Raw genomic sequence first — 14887 nt, forward strand, 5'->3', positions numbered from 1 at the left:
AATATATTTTTAGACCATTATTTTGGAAATAAAAAGATTAGAAAAAGAGAGTGGTTTTTTTGACATGCAAAAAAAGTACATTATATTTAGATATCTCCGAGGGAGGGGGAGCAGAGAAATTTAAAACAAGGGTTGGGGGGGGTTAATATTTTAATATCTCTGAGACACACACACACAGTGCGATGAAAAATGGCTATGTTTAGATATACCTGATAGGTTAGTTAAGAAAAAAATGCTTACATTTTTATATCCCGGCTGCACTTGGGTGCCAGATGACCCGGGTAGCGCATGTTGGAGGGCAACCTCATGATCTTGTATAGGCGGGCAGCTCCTAAGATCCTCGACAATGTATGATAAGGGGGTGACGGGCCGGCTATTTCATGATCTTGCGTAGCTTCAGCATTGTAGTTATCCGCCCACTCTCTCTTTAACTTTCTGCCAGGATGCATTGGGGCTGCCTCACCCTCTCTCGCTCTCTTAGATGAAGGGGAGACTATACATTCTTCACTATTGTCCTTAAAAGAAGAGAAAAAATTAGTATGGAAAATAATTTCTCCCTTTTTTACAGAAGGAAAATTAGTACCCCCATCCCCAGCCTAACCATAATTTTGTCTAGAAAGCAATTCTCTCATTTCAGTAAAGCAAAAAGTAAAAATTTTGCGAGAAATATATTAGGCTTAGAAATCAAACGTTTTTATTACACAACTTGTGAAAAAATAAATCATGACAATCAGTGGTCTATAGCCTTAGGATAGAAATCAATGTTTCTATTTTTACCATTTAGAAAAAAATTAAATGTTCCAGTCTATACGCTTTAAATTAGATAAAAAAAAGATCATTAACCCAGCAGCCTATAGGCCTAAATTTTGCAAACATAGGTTGAAATGCTATTCAATTTACACATAATATAAGCCTCATGCAACTCCTAAAGACTTTTCTTTCTAGCCTTGGATATCAAAGTTAAAAATCATAGTTTTCACGCCCCCCTCCTGGGAATATGAAAGAAACTTTATCGAAAGAAAGCTTGAAAAAAAATTAAAAACATGTCTAGAGACGCAACGCATATATTTACACATTAGTTTTTTGTCAAAGGGTGTACATGTCTACACAACGAATCCCCCCTTACTTTTCATGCGAAGAAACAGTTTGTTTTCATTTTACAATGATGGCGATAGAATTGAGGGATGTCCCCCCCCCTTTCAGCAATGTCCTAAAAATATTTTTTAGGCATTAATTTTGGAAATAACTCGTTTCCCTACTTTCATACAACATAGAATTTGCAAAAGCCTGTAGCCTTACATAGGTTAATCAACAACAATGTCTTTCCACGCGAAACTATTTTTAATTTGATGGGAGAAACAATCCTTTTGGATGTGTGAAACCTTTCACAGGAAGTGCTTTAAAAAGGGTGACAGCTAATTTTAACCTCGCATTGGAGAGCCTTATGTCAAAACCAGAGCGGCTTAATAACAACAGAGCGACGGATGTCAGTTAGAGAAAAGATTACAATAAAGAAAAGCCAAAATTTATCGAAAAAGAGAATTATTTCTATTGCAAAAATTATTGTTATAAAACAGTGGGGGAGGGGTTAGGTTTATGTGGTAAAAAGAACATATTATATGTTTTCTAGTGAGTATAAAGATAGCATAGTGGTGTTTATATTGTGGGGGAGGGGGAACTTAGATACACTGGAGGGTGACCAAGGAAAATAATTTCATTTTGAAAATAAAAATTAAAAATGTACTGAAACAGAACTTACATGGTAAATTGAGGTTGACAATGCTTCAAGCTCATTAATAATATCCATTCTTGTTCTTTCAACTGTGTCACAATACTTTCTGATAATTTAATCACAAGGTATATCCGTTATATACGAAATCTCAAGGGTGAATTGTTATGCAACAGGGAAAACCATATGTAAGCAAGCCTCTGATTGGCTGAGAAAGGAGATGTAACCGACTCGCTGATTGGCTGAGAAGGAAACACGTGATCTAACTATATCTTATTTCTGGACACTTGGACATTTACCTCGAGCTTGCACTTGGCCAAAACAACAACAACAAATAAATCGACCTTTGGAAATTTAGGTCATTGACCCACTTCGATTATGCAATCATTCTCCCTGGGGATTCCATGCCCATATTTAGTGTGGGTACAGATTTAGACTAAATTGTAGATGGCAGCAGGGGTGTCGTCTCGGAGTATAAGATAGCTTTCTACTTCCAATGGTGTAGGTGTCTGTCAGTTCCGATTTTTCTTTGCCCGGGGACGATGAAATCAAGCTCGAGCTAGACCAAGCTCGTATTGAAAGCCAGCAAATAATGAAAGCCTTGATACCCGACGACGTACTTTCTGCTTTCAGTCACCAAGTACCGAATGTTCGTCTTTCTGTACTTCACGACAGTGACTCAGACGATGACTAAGAGGAAATTACTCTGTTCGATAAGAAGGAAAAGGCTTCCGCAACTGAAACTGAATCGGGCTCGGAAAGTGACGGTACCTTTGAAGATTTGCCATAGATTGCTCACTGTGTGAAACACCAAGTTGATAAAAATCTGGTTTGTGAGCCTTTGACGAACATGAAGAATTCTAGGTTTTGTCTCGTCAAGACTTCTGACGGCTACATAACACCAATGAAAAAAATCCACGCTGTTGTGGCTTCTGAGGGAAAGCTCTGAGAAGCAGAGTAGTGACCGATTAAAACGGGTGATGGTCCAGAGCCGACGAGTAGGACTACGTGAGTCACCACAAGCCAATGCAGAGGTCGGTGTGAAATCAGAATTGCGTATCGGTGAATGGTGCGTTTACAGACCGGTTGGCAGGGGAAAAAGAGTATTAGTTGGGTGGGTCATGCAGTTTGGCTACTTGTATGGGCGAAGATGCCACTCTGTTGACACGCAGAATATGGCGATGCCGTTCCCTGACGACATAGGAATTCTGTGCCAGTGGTTCCGGCTGAATGCTGATCACAAATTAACTGCCGCATTGGTAGACCAGGGTTAATGTGACTCCAGCCTGTATATAATGCATTCAACAGAACCCGTTTCTATGGAAATCGGCACCAACATTGTCTTTGGCTTTGACTCAGACGTCTGCACAAAGCTGAATTCATTTATCCAGAAGAAATCGTTCCACTTTTTTGATGTCTCGTCAGCATCCCAACCATCATGTTAAAAATGGCACCTAAACCCAAAACTGACCTCAAGACCATAACCACCACCATCGCCATGTTCTGTATGTCAACAGAAGGAATTTTGTTTAACATTTTTCAGAGGTAGTTATTTTTTTTTTCTCCCCTTCTCCTCTCCACTCGGTGATATTTTAATACAAAAACATATAAATCTTACAACTTTATAAATTATAATATCACCTAAACTTAAAAAAAAAAATATTATATAACAGTCAATGTATAAGTGGACATGAAGGCACACTACAATTTAACTTTTTTCTTGCCAAATATCTATCGTTTCCCCCCGCTCCAGGGTGTCCTTCCCCCTCTAGGAGACGCTTTTCCAGTGGCATTTTTACTTCAATTTCTTAAAATTCATATCCGTCAATTTTCACTAATAAGAATTTGAATTTTAAAGGTGGTCTTCCAAAAGGCTTACTCTTACAACTTTAAAATTTTTTAACACAAAAAAAAACTATTTGCTCTCCCGTAGACTGGGCGTTGTCCGTCCACAAGAAACCCATTCTTGCGATGGCACTTTTTTCCTTCTTTTTTTCAGCCCTTTTTACGACCAACCTTAATCAACAAAAAAAACAAAAATAACCTTAATACCGACGTGCATGAGGGCACAGAACTGAACAGAATCTTGAACCATGTCTCTTACGGACGAGGAGGCCACCCACGGCGGGGCTGGTTCTTCCAGCTCAAGTGTGTGTGCCCCTCATCCCCCATTCGCTTGAGTTCTTGATATAATTTTATGATTCTCGAATGCATTCCAAGATCTAGGGCAGCGGAAGCGATGAATACCATCGGAAAACTTGTTATGCTCAGTAGAAGACTTAGTAGTAGAAGACTTAGTGTTTATACTTGTGCTAACCGAGCTTAGTCTGATTTACTGAGGCTCTTTTGTCCAGTTTCTTACGGTTGTCATTTCAGCAGTGATTATGGAGATGATTACTGAAACGTACCAATAAATATCTGAGAAACTAGCTATTTTTTTAGTTGGTTGCTTTACTTAGCGCTTTTTACTAATAACTCGGTAGTAACAGTTTTTCTGACTGTTGCTTAAGAGTTTTCGTTTCAAATACCCAAAGGCCTGGGTTTAATACAAAGAAAGTTGGATTCTAAGTACATTCGGGAAAAACCGATCTGCGCTTCTTCCGGATACTTTCGTGTCAAAGCAGCAGATTCCTTTTTTTTAGTACAATTAAGAATCCGAGATCCAAGGGTGCGTCTTGGCACATCCACTATACAGAAAAGCAGGTATGATAGTAGTAATAGTGGTAAAGGTCCTGAATACACATGCACTTTCACAAGCCTGAGGCATGGATATGTGTGCAGTTTAACCGGTATATTGGCTTACCAGGGTCATTCACCTATTACTAGGAACGGTACATTGGCTTAGCAGACGGGTTTTTTATGAGGTAACACGCATTTTTTTGGGGCCAAGCTGTGATATAGCGGTGGTTGGTCTATATGGAGTAACTTGATTACTTGTTTTTTCTTTTTTTTTTAAACTTGGCTACGTATGATGTACTCGAGCAAAAACCCTATAAGATGTTCACACACTACATTCCGTTCTTCATTCTGTTTTAAGACATTGATTATAGTACATTACATTTTATTAACTTTGAAAACAATGGATTCGTCAATTTTCAATGTGAGTACAATTTCATTCTATATCTGGTATTTTGGTTAGGTTATGTATTTAATATAATGCGCTCATGGCGGCCAATTTAAGAATTCTTAATTTAAGAAAATAAGAATTTAAGAATTCTTAAACTTTATTTAGATTTTCTTGGGTAAGAATTCTTACTAAAGGTTGAGGGAAAAAACCCCGTCGCCCTCCTTCCCCATCAATTGTGGTTAAAATAATTTTGGAATAAATAATTTTGAAAATTAGAATTTTGACTTTTCTGTTCTATTTACGAAATTTCAGAAATTTCAATTCTTCTTCCACCAGCGTTGGATATCACAGAATTGTCAATACTTAGCAACTTTACCATCTTTGAGGTAAAATCCTGGTTTGGTATAACAAAATAGCCGCAAACGCCAATCTTTTTGACTGGTTAAAAAAGGGCACTAAGACTTTTAGTTTCTGTTCGAATAAGTCCTTTCTTAATTTTCTAGCATTATTGGTTCTATACGATCACCCATAGAAAAAAAAACCAAAAGAACAGCAAACAAATAAACACACATCTGTGATTTTTTCTTGAGGAAAAAAAAGAAAGATGCAAAATTCCATATTTTTGTGACTTAAAACATCTTTGGGAAAAATCGTAGTTTGGTAACCTACCACAAAATGGGAGAAACAACCACTTTGCAACTGGTTAATCTTTTTGACTACTTAAGACAGGCACTAGAACTAAGGGTACTTATACACTTAGAAGTCTATTGTTCAGGAGCTGAAACCTCTACATAGTTCTCTTATAAGCTGAAATTTACAATGCGATTTTTATCAAGATCAGTGGCCTTTTTAGGGATGTTTTTGAAAATCAAGAAAATTTTTAAAAAGTTCTTAGCTTTCGATCGGTAATTTGGGATTAGAATAAAATGTTTATTCTTTTAATGTATTAATTGCTAAAAAAGCTTTTTTTGTAGAGTTTCGTTTAATATGAGACTAATTTGCTCCTTACGTATAGTTCATCACCGTTTACTGATGTAAAATGTGTTTCAGTGATATTTTATATCTCAGTAGCCTAATGGCGCTTTTGGTATTTAGAAGAATAACTAAAACAATTTAGAATCTCATCTGCTTACCATAGTTTAAGAGCTGAAAATAAATCTAAAAAAAATCTAAATTTGTAACAATGAGTATTTTATTTCGATAATAAAGGTAAATGTAAATATTTATTTGATTGAATAAATAAAAAAATTCTCCAGCTCCCCCTTCTTTCCCCTATTTAACACCAGTTTTTAATGCAAAAATAGGCGCATATTGCACCCTGTTTAAATCAGAATAATCCGTGGATTCTTAATCTTTATGACCCAAGGACCAAAATGGACCCATTGTCCCTCCCCCTGCCAGCTTTTTAGCAGAAAGATAAGCATGTTGCAACTTTTTCAAAGCAGAATAAGGCAATATTCAGTCTATATGATTGCAAGATCAACGTTGGTCAGCCACTCCACTTTTTTTTCTGACATTATAGCAGCAAAATATTCGACGTTTCTTAACCTTTACTTAAACTAGAACCAATTACCCTCAGAGTAAGAATCAATAGCTAAATGGTCAAAAGTGTTTTGACTAAAAACTGTCAGATGATATCCTAAGCCCCAATAGAAAATTTGCTTTGTTAATTAAAAAGGCTCAAATAAGGTTTTGTGAAAATTTGTGGTAACTCCGTATATTATCAAATTTAGACTCAGGTGGTCAAAAAGTTATTTAAAACCCCCTATTTTTAAATAAATATGTTTTTACACTAAATTATATGCCTAACAAAATTAATTATTCCACAAACCAAAAATGCATTTTTTTTTTTCATGCTAAATTTTGCCTTTTTTTTAAGGAAGAGGATTCTTGCTAGAACCCTCCTTTTGAAAAGTAACCGAGATGGAGCGAAGCTGCATTAATGCAAACCCCAAGGCCATCTATTATCAAATATGCAGATAGAATTACACACGATCTGGACCAACCAACGACCACCCAACTTATAGTACCAGGGCCCTCTGAGGCCAGTGTTAGCTCCACGCAAGCTGGAAGGAAGTTGAAAAGAGAGTGGTCGGCTTCTCATAATGCCAAAGCCATGCTTAATCAAGGTCGTGAGGTTGATCTTCTTCATTTTTTGCCAAAGAGTTCAGATTTGAAAGCTCAGTTAGAATTTTTAAGTATATACACAATCTCTTCTTTCCTATTGTCAAAAATAAGGTAAATTTTCTCAGGCGTCTTAGTTTTGCTGAGTAAAACTTCAATGTGTTTTGAAGATATTCTATAATAATAATCCTATTTCATTTTCTTTCATTAACTATATTATCAGTATATAATGGAATGCTAATAACACTGAAATGGCTTATCAAGCATTTCTAAAAAAAACCTTACCTTGTAACTTCTCTTCTAACCAAAATGTTTTCTAATGGAATAATGCAATATTCCATTAAACAAACTAAATATATGAAAACATACGATTTACCATTTCACAGTTGACAATCATACTTAAACTACTATATATTTTTGCACTAAGCTTTTGCGCAAATTTGGTGCTTATCAAATCTCCCATCGCTACACTTGAATTTTAATCTGCTCGACAGTTATAATTTTAATCTTAAATGGGTTTCTTGTAACAAGTTGTCTGTCTCTAATAAGATATATTAACATAGGAAGAAGGTTTTTTTAATAGTCTCCAAATATGTCTTCATAATGATGTAAAGAATTACTATTCGGGTGAACCCATTTCAGGCAATTATTTTCTTTGAAATACTTAGGGACATTTTAAAAATTGCATTCTAAAAAGAATGTGAAGTTGTTGTAAGTAAACAGGACCATGAAGTCTAATATCCTAATTTAAAAAAACATCGATCCTTCAACTTCAAGGGATGCCCTCAGTTCCCAAGGGTCCTCCTAGGGGGGCTACCAAAAAAAACATCTCTAAAAGGACAGCATTTTTATTGTACTTTAATTGTCATTATGTACGGAGAAAAAAAAGTTCTTCTCTCTCTTATAACGATTTATTTAGTCTAGGTCAACTACGTCCACAACTTCAAACAAATTCGTTGCCAAAAGACTTAGGAAAATTCGGATTGTTGAAAAAGTAACACCACCAACCACCAAAGTAAGGGACTCATGTCCAATAACCGAAACCGAAGAGCAAGTGTTCATCCAGCATACTGGGTCGGTTGAACGATGCTCAAAGTTAGTTGACAGTTATATTGAAGAGGGACAAGCACTGGAATAAGACCCATAATTCTCATTTTTATTCTAAAAATTTTTTGAATAAAACCACTAGTTTTTTTATCATCCCCTTTTTCTAACTTACTCAATAAGAGTCAGACTACATTTTTATGACAAGAACAATATATATTTTTTAAACATATTCAGTTGTCATTATGAAAGACATGAGGTAATGTAACTTTTTTTTCTTCTTCTTTTAATTGTTCAGCAGGTGGGACAATGACTATGAGAAATTTACATTGTTTATTAACTTTATAAAAACAATGCTTATTTTACAAAAAAAATAAAACTTTTTTTCTACAGATTAGAGATGTAACACCACCATCAAAACCATTGAATGATGAAGCAAGTGTATTTACAGGACCAATTCTTTCACTACCAATAGAGTTCAGTGATGAACCTAAACTAGTTATACAGGATCTGTAGTGGCATAGTGTGTTCCTTAATGATTATTTCGGGGAGATGGCTAGCCTGAATGACTTAAGCTGTGATATTGACATGCTTGAGGATCCGGAGTGGACAGATAGTCTTATGCACGGATATTTTAGTGATTCTACTAGTGCATCTTAGGAGGATCTACGAAAGAAACTTTGATCACAGGAAAATACAGGCTGGATCAACCAATTATTCGTTAACGCCCTGGAATATGTGCTAGGGGAACTCAAACAATATCCCCCCGATATGATTGAACGAACTAGGGGTGGTGGTGTTATTGAAAATTCCCTGTAACCCTCCTCCATCCTTCCACATAATGTTATTGATAGTAGTAGTAGTAATACAACAGCAACAGTATCCCCTCTTCCAAATTTTCTTCTGTCTAACTTTATCTTACACCACACATTGCTCTACAGCACAAAATTTGAGTACCTCTTCAACTCATTCAGGTTAGGGTGTATAATAACACAGCCCCGGTTCATTATCAAGTCATATGCGGATACGATTAGAGTCATACTTGGACAAAACCGAGGTATGTGGTGAAGATGTGACAGATTAAAAGCATCAATATAACTAAAAATATTTTTTTTTAATGAAGGTATTTGTAAGGATTATTCTATATACTTTCACACAGTTATATTGTAAATGCACCCGCTTTTCTAAATGTTCGGGTTAGTTTTTATAATTGATAATGATAGCATACAAATTACTTGGGACAATTATAAAATGGGGGGTCGTGGATCTTGGGCTTTATTTATTGAAAGTTTAAATGTTAATATTTGTAGGCTTAAAAAGGATTTTAGTGTAAGAGATGGACATGGGGAGATGGCTTCAGTTATAAAATGTAATTTAGATTTAGAGGGGTGTCGGGGGATACAACAAATCTCTTTCGATACGAGGCTGCAGTGTTTCAAGTATGCATTTTTAATTGCGGCATACAGACCACTTCGAATAGATGCCGCTAAGAAGAAGTTGGATAAAATGGTAGTTCATGGGAGGATTGGTTCAAAGGTCTACAAAGTAAAGTTTATCTCTTTAAATGACAAATTTCCAGTGAAATTCAAAGTCCAAACTAAATTTCAGCGGGCTATTGAACATTTATAGATTGGTGTTATGGTGTTAGAGTATTAATCAGAATTTGAAGACGTTCACCGATATAATACGAAGGGTATATTTTTTACAGGTCAGGCAGCTTAAATTGATTCAGTATAAAAGTTGGCATGGCTTCTATGCACAAAATCTACATAATCTATGTCGATTGGTCATATGAACGTAATTACTAATAGTAATAGGTTTCCGATAGAAAGTAAACATTGGAATGTGCCTTACTAGTGTCCAACATGTCTTTCCATATTTTGGACCGATTTAAAGTTAAAGCATCACATGAAACACTATATACGTCATGGATACCAGGCTTTGGAGACGGTAAGCGGAGATAGAGTGATCTGACGTTTTAAAATTTTCAAAACACGCTCCTGCAGAGCAACAAGATTATTTTGGAATGTGAGGCTAAGGTGTCAGACATGGGCGATCCGTCAAATTCAAATCGTTTTAAAATACATTAAGCCATAGGAGTATCTTAAGCTCACACGTAACAATATTTTAACAATACTGTAAGAATGTTGGATGCAGGGGAGATTTTGAGTGACTGTTAAGACTGCATGCGCTTTGTCTTGGTTAGTCTAATCAAAACAGTGAACGGTATAATTTTATACCTTCGTTATAAAAGGTATCATCAGCTCATATCACCAGATAACATAGTGTCCATTAAAAATCATAAAAGGTATTGGGTTGACAAGGGGGAATTCGAAAATGGTTCTGAGAATGATAGGAGGATGAAGATGATTAACACTGTTCATTCTTTGCAGGAAAGTAAGTCGAGGGTGATTAACATCAAAGTGGTTGCACACCAGTCATGAAGTTTAAACGTTAGACAGCCATATTTCGTGCATGTGTTTGCAAACAATTCGAAGTTCGACTTAAAGTTTAGTCTTCCGGCGTTAGCCTACATTGCCAAGGGAGAAGTTGTATATGACGCATGAATCTATCGTTCTTTTTATTATAATATCATACCCAACTCATCAGAGAAGCTATTGCTGCTAGACTTCATGTAGAAAACTGTTGACAAGGGTAACACATGCCTGAATAAAATTCGTTTCTTAGACTTTTTCAGCTTTTTCCCCAAATCTCTAAATCGATTGATTCAGGTGCTCAACAGTGACCACTTTGATAGCGCCCCCCTCCTTACGCCGCGCGTTCCCGAGGATTATATTTATGATGTATTAACGTGTAAGGGTATATATCCAGATGATTATTACAACTCAGGGTGGAAGCTAGATTCGGTGTCACTACCGCCCATTGAAGCTTTTTACAATTCTCTTACTGAGAGTGAGTGCACCATTAGCGACTACGAATTTGCTAAGAGGGTTTGGGCAAAGGGCGGATGTAAAAATGGGTGGGATTATTGTAAACTTTACTTGGCCAGTGACGTACTCACTCTTCTGGAGATTGTGTGCAAAAATACGGATAAAATCTATGGGTAATTTGGGTTGGATTTAGGTTATTATTTTTCCACTCCCCATTTGGTTATGGACTTGATACTTAAAATCAGCAAAGAATAAATAGGTTTGATCGCCGTGGTGGATCAGCATCTGTTTTAAGAGAGATAAATGAGGGGGTGTTATGTTTTTCAAGAGGATCGTAACATGACAACTGATCCGAGCGGACTGCACACCGATGAAAAAACAGACGCATTTTTTTTGGATATGAAGTCTCTTTATCCATCAGCAATATTTCACTGCTGTGTGTTAAATGGTACTTATAAATGGCTTAACAGCCCCTCTTTTTCGAATTGCCCCAACAGTGCCAGTACTAAGGAAAATTGGGCCTGAGGATGAAATTTACAAATTGACGGTGAAAAACCAATGGAAACCCATGACTTAGAAAAAGACTTTGTTTTTCCATGCATAAATAGACCGGTGGGTAGGGACTCTATGAGCCCCTACAATTTATCTTTAGTAGAGGACGGGAGTATGCACTGGGTACCTTCACAACAAAAACTAATTGCCGACCTCAACCCGAAACAGAATATCGTTGTTCATCACGTGCTATTGAAATGGATGGTGTCCAATGGTTTCAAGGTCACAAGGATTCATAGAGCCCTCCAATTTGATCAAAAGTCTTACATGAAAACGTTTATTGACACCTTTGTCAGTAAGCGTTCACAAGCGAAAACGAAAGTTGAAAAAGAGGTTTATAAACTCATTTTGAACTCAGTTTTCGGTTAAATGTGCAAGAGCATACGAGACAGAAGTCTATGAGACTTTATTACCAACACCTAAAAATATGCTCGAATTATTGCGGATCTAAACTTCACATCGGTCACAATCATAGACTCTAATATGGTGCTCTTACATCACAAGAAAAGAAACATTGTCTTAAATAAAAATATTGCCAGCGGGAATGGAATAGTTGAAATATCCAAGAAACTCATGTTGTCGTTTTATTATAATGTATGCAAGGTACAGTGACCGCTCGAGGGACAAGTTCAAGTGTACAACGGAGACACTGATTCCCTCCTGTTAAAAGTCAGAACTTAAAATCTATTGAATAATTTGGAAAATGGCGAGTACATTAGCTCACGAATGGACTAAACTAACTGGGACGAATCCCTCTACCCAGAGCTAGAGAAACGCCAGGCCCCAAATCAATTGTTAATGCTAAAATCTGAAACGGGTAGCGATCTGATATCCAGTGGTGTGTTTCCTGGACCGAAGGTATACTGTGTGGAAACGCACGGCAAGGATATCAAACAAGTTTGCAAGGGGTTACCTACAAACTTTTTAAAAAATATTTTCGATATTTGTTTTTATATAAACTTTTTGTATATTTTTTTTGTGCAAAGGGCTAATTTATTGGCGTTTTTATATTTAAATTTTAAAAAATAATCTTTTATTGTTTTGAAAAACGCCAGGTCTGAAATATCGGAAAAATTATTTGTTAGTTTGTTTGTGGTGAAGGAGCTAACACCATTTATATTTTTATCTACACACCGTTTTTTTTTTATCTCGTGAATAAAACACCTTGGAATAGAAAACTGATCATAGATTAACAAAAAAAAGTATGACGCAGGGGTGGGTGTTTTTTGGGTACGACGATGTTTTTTTAATTCTTGTTCTTTCTTTATAAAAATGAAATTAAAATGTGTGTGTGTGTGCCAGGTACACAAATTTTAAGTATTCACGGCCAGCCCCGGCCCGGGCCCGCCACAGCGGCCCCCCGGCGCCCGGCGCTTCCCGGCCCCGGCCGCCGCAGCGGCCGCCCCCCGGGGGGAGGGGGGACCCCAAAATTTAAAATGTTGTAAGTAAAAGTGTATGATATTATTTCACAAGTGTGCATTAGTCGAATAAATGTTGTATTTTTTTTTATAAATAAACAAAAAAAGTGTATTTATTTAAGTGTTTTTTTTCTAGTGGTTATGTAAATGTTGTATTTTTTTATTATAAATAAATTAAAAAAGTGTATTTTTTTTATTCATGTTTAATGTACCTTTTTCAATGTATCATTTTTTAAAAAAAGTATTGTCACCTTTTTTTATGTATTAAATAAAAGGAAATATTATTCTTTATTCTTATTATTCTTGTTATTATTCTTCAGGGGAGTAGTAGTAAGAAGAACATGATTTCATCATTATTAGTCATCATACAGTCATAGTCTACGGTTAGTTGTGTAGGTAAATGATTGAGAGGAACATGTACCAATTTAAAACACCATACAGATCGTTTCTGTGTGGACCGTCAATGTCGGGAAAAACAACACTCTTAACTAAAATAATCAAAAATTGCGATAAAACATTTGCGGAAAAGCCGAAAAAATCTACTATTGTTACAGTATTTGGCAGGAGTCATACGATAAAATAAAAGCAATTGCTGCCACCACCATGGGATTGGTGCAGATACAATTCATACAGGAACGTGATGTTTTCAGGATTATTGAAACGAACTCTTGGATTATAATTGACGATCTGGCTGAATCTATTGAACAATGGTCCCTGGAAATGCTACAACTGTTTACTGTTTGTTTTCATGACGAACAGATTTCAGTTACTCTGGCTCCGAGCGATATTTCTCATTACATCAAGTTTAATCGAATATCTGTATTTATCTGTACCTATTATATCATCTGCAGAATTGTTTGTGATTCTAGGTCGCTAATAACTCTCAACAAACAAAATCAGTACATGAACCCCTAAAGTCTTGCTTTCAGCGTACAATCAGGTAATTAATAAACCTTACGGTTATATCCTATTAAATCTAAATCAAAATACACCCGAGGATCTGCGTGTAGTCACAGATATTTTTTACAATGAAAATACACTATATCTCCCTGTGAACACCAAAAAGATCGATTATTTACTATCAAGACACTGAAAACACTACATAAAAATACACATTCGTTTTCAGTTCTAAGCAGTTCAAAACCTCTGCTTAGGAAAGCAAAACTCAAACATTTTATTGACTACGATTTCATCAATATAATATCCGAACTTTGTTTAAATTTTACTTAGTGTAATGTTCAACTTTCAGAACTATTTAAGCAACCGGAAAAGCAAAATCATTCCTGTTTAATTACTTTAGCCTCTAAAAAGAAAGGAAAGATTTTCAAAAGGAAATGACTTCGTCAGATGGGTATGAGCTTTTTCACAAGGGTACCTCAAGTTATTGTACGACTAGGAAACAATTTTCTTTAAATACTGGTATTGGATAAATAATACAAAGTGACGCTAATAGAACTTTTTTGCCCGCCCGTGGAACACGGTGAAGAAAATCGGAATAAATTCATTGACGATGAAAATACTGTGGATGATAAAAAACTGCTTTTACTTCAAGATGCACTTCGCGGAGTGGACAAGCACAAGTCCTATCGGTCGAAGCCCACTGCTGGTATTGACTCCAAAAAAGAATCATCTCCTCAGCATTCTGCTGCTGCTGGAACACAATTGAATAAGTAATATTTTTATTAGTTTTTTTTTAAAATTGGAAATCTAATGCCCCACTCATAGCTTGAACAAATTACACGACTTCCTGCCTATCTTTTGGAAAGTGGTCATGATCGTATTCATGTTGAGAGCAATGGGAAAGAGATTATAATTCAGAGCAAGAGCTATAATCTACTTGATTTAATCTATGACATGATTACAAATCATAAAGGACTATTATCATTTGACACTCATCTATACAAACTTCTAAATACATTAAACTTTCACAAAAGTCTTATTGTCAAGAGAAAATTTATAAAAAAATTAAATGAAAATTCATCATTATCATCATAAGCATCAACAACATTGACACAATTAAAAATGAACTTGAAGAAGAAGATTTTAAATCAATTTTGGGCAA

Source organism: Artemia sp. Qi Xiang Cuo, chromosome 21 (genome assembly GCF_049724085.1).
Source record: "Artemia sp. Qi Xiang Cuo chromosome 21, ASM4972408v1, whole genome shotgun sequence".
In the NCBI taxonomy this organism is placed as follows: domain Eukaryota; kingdom Metazoa; phylum Arthropoda; class Branchiopoda; order Anostraca; family Artemiidae; genus Artemia; species Artemia sp. Qi Xiang Cuo.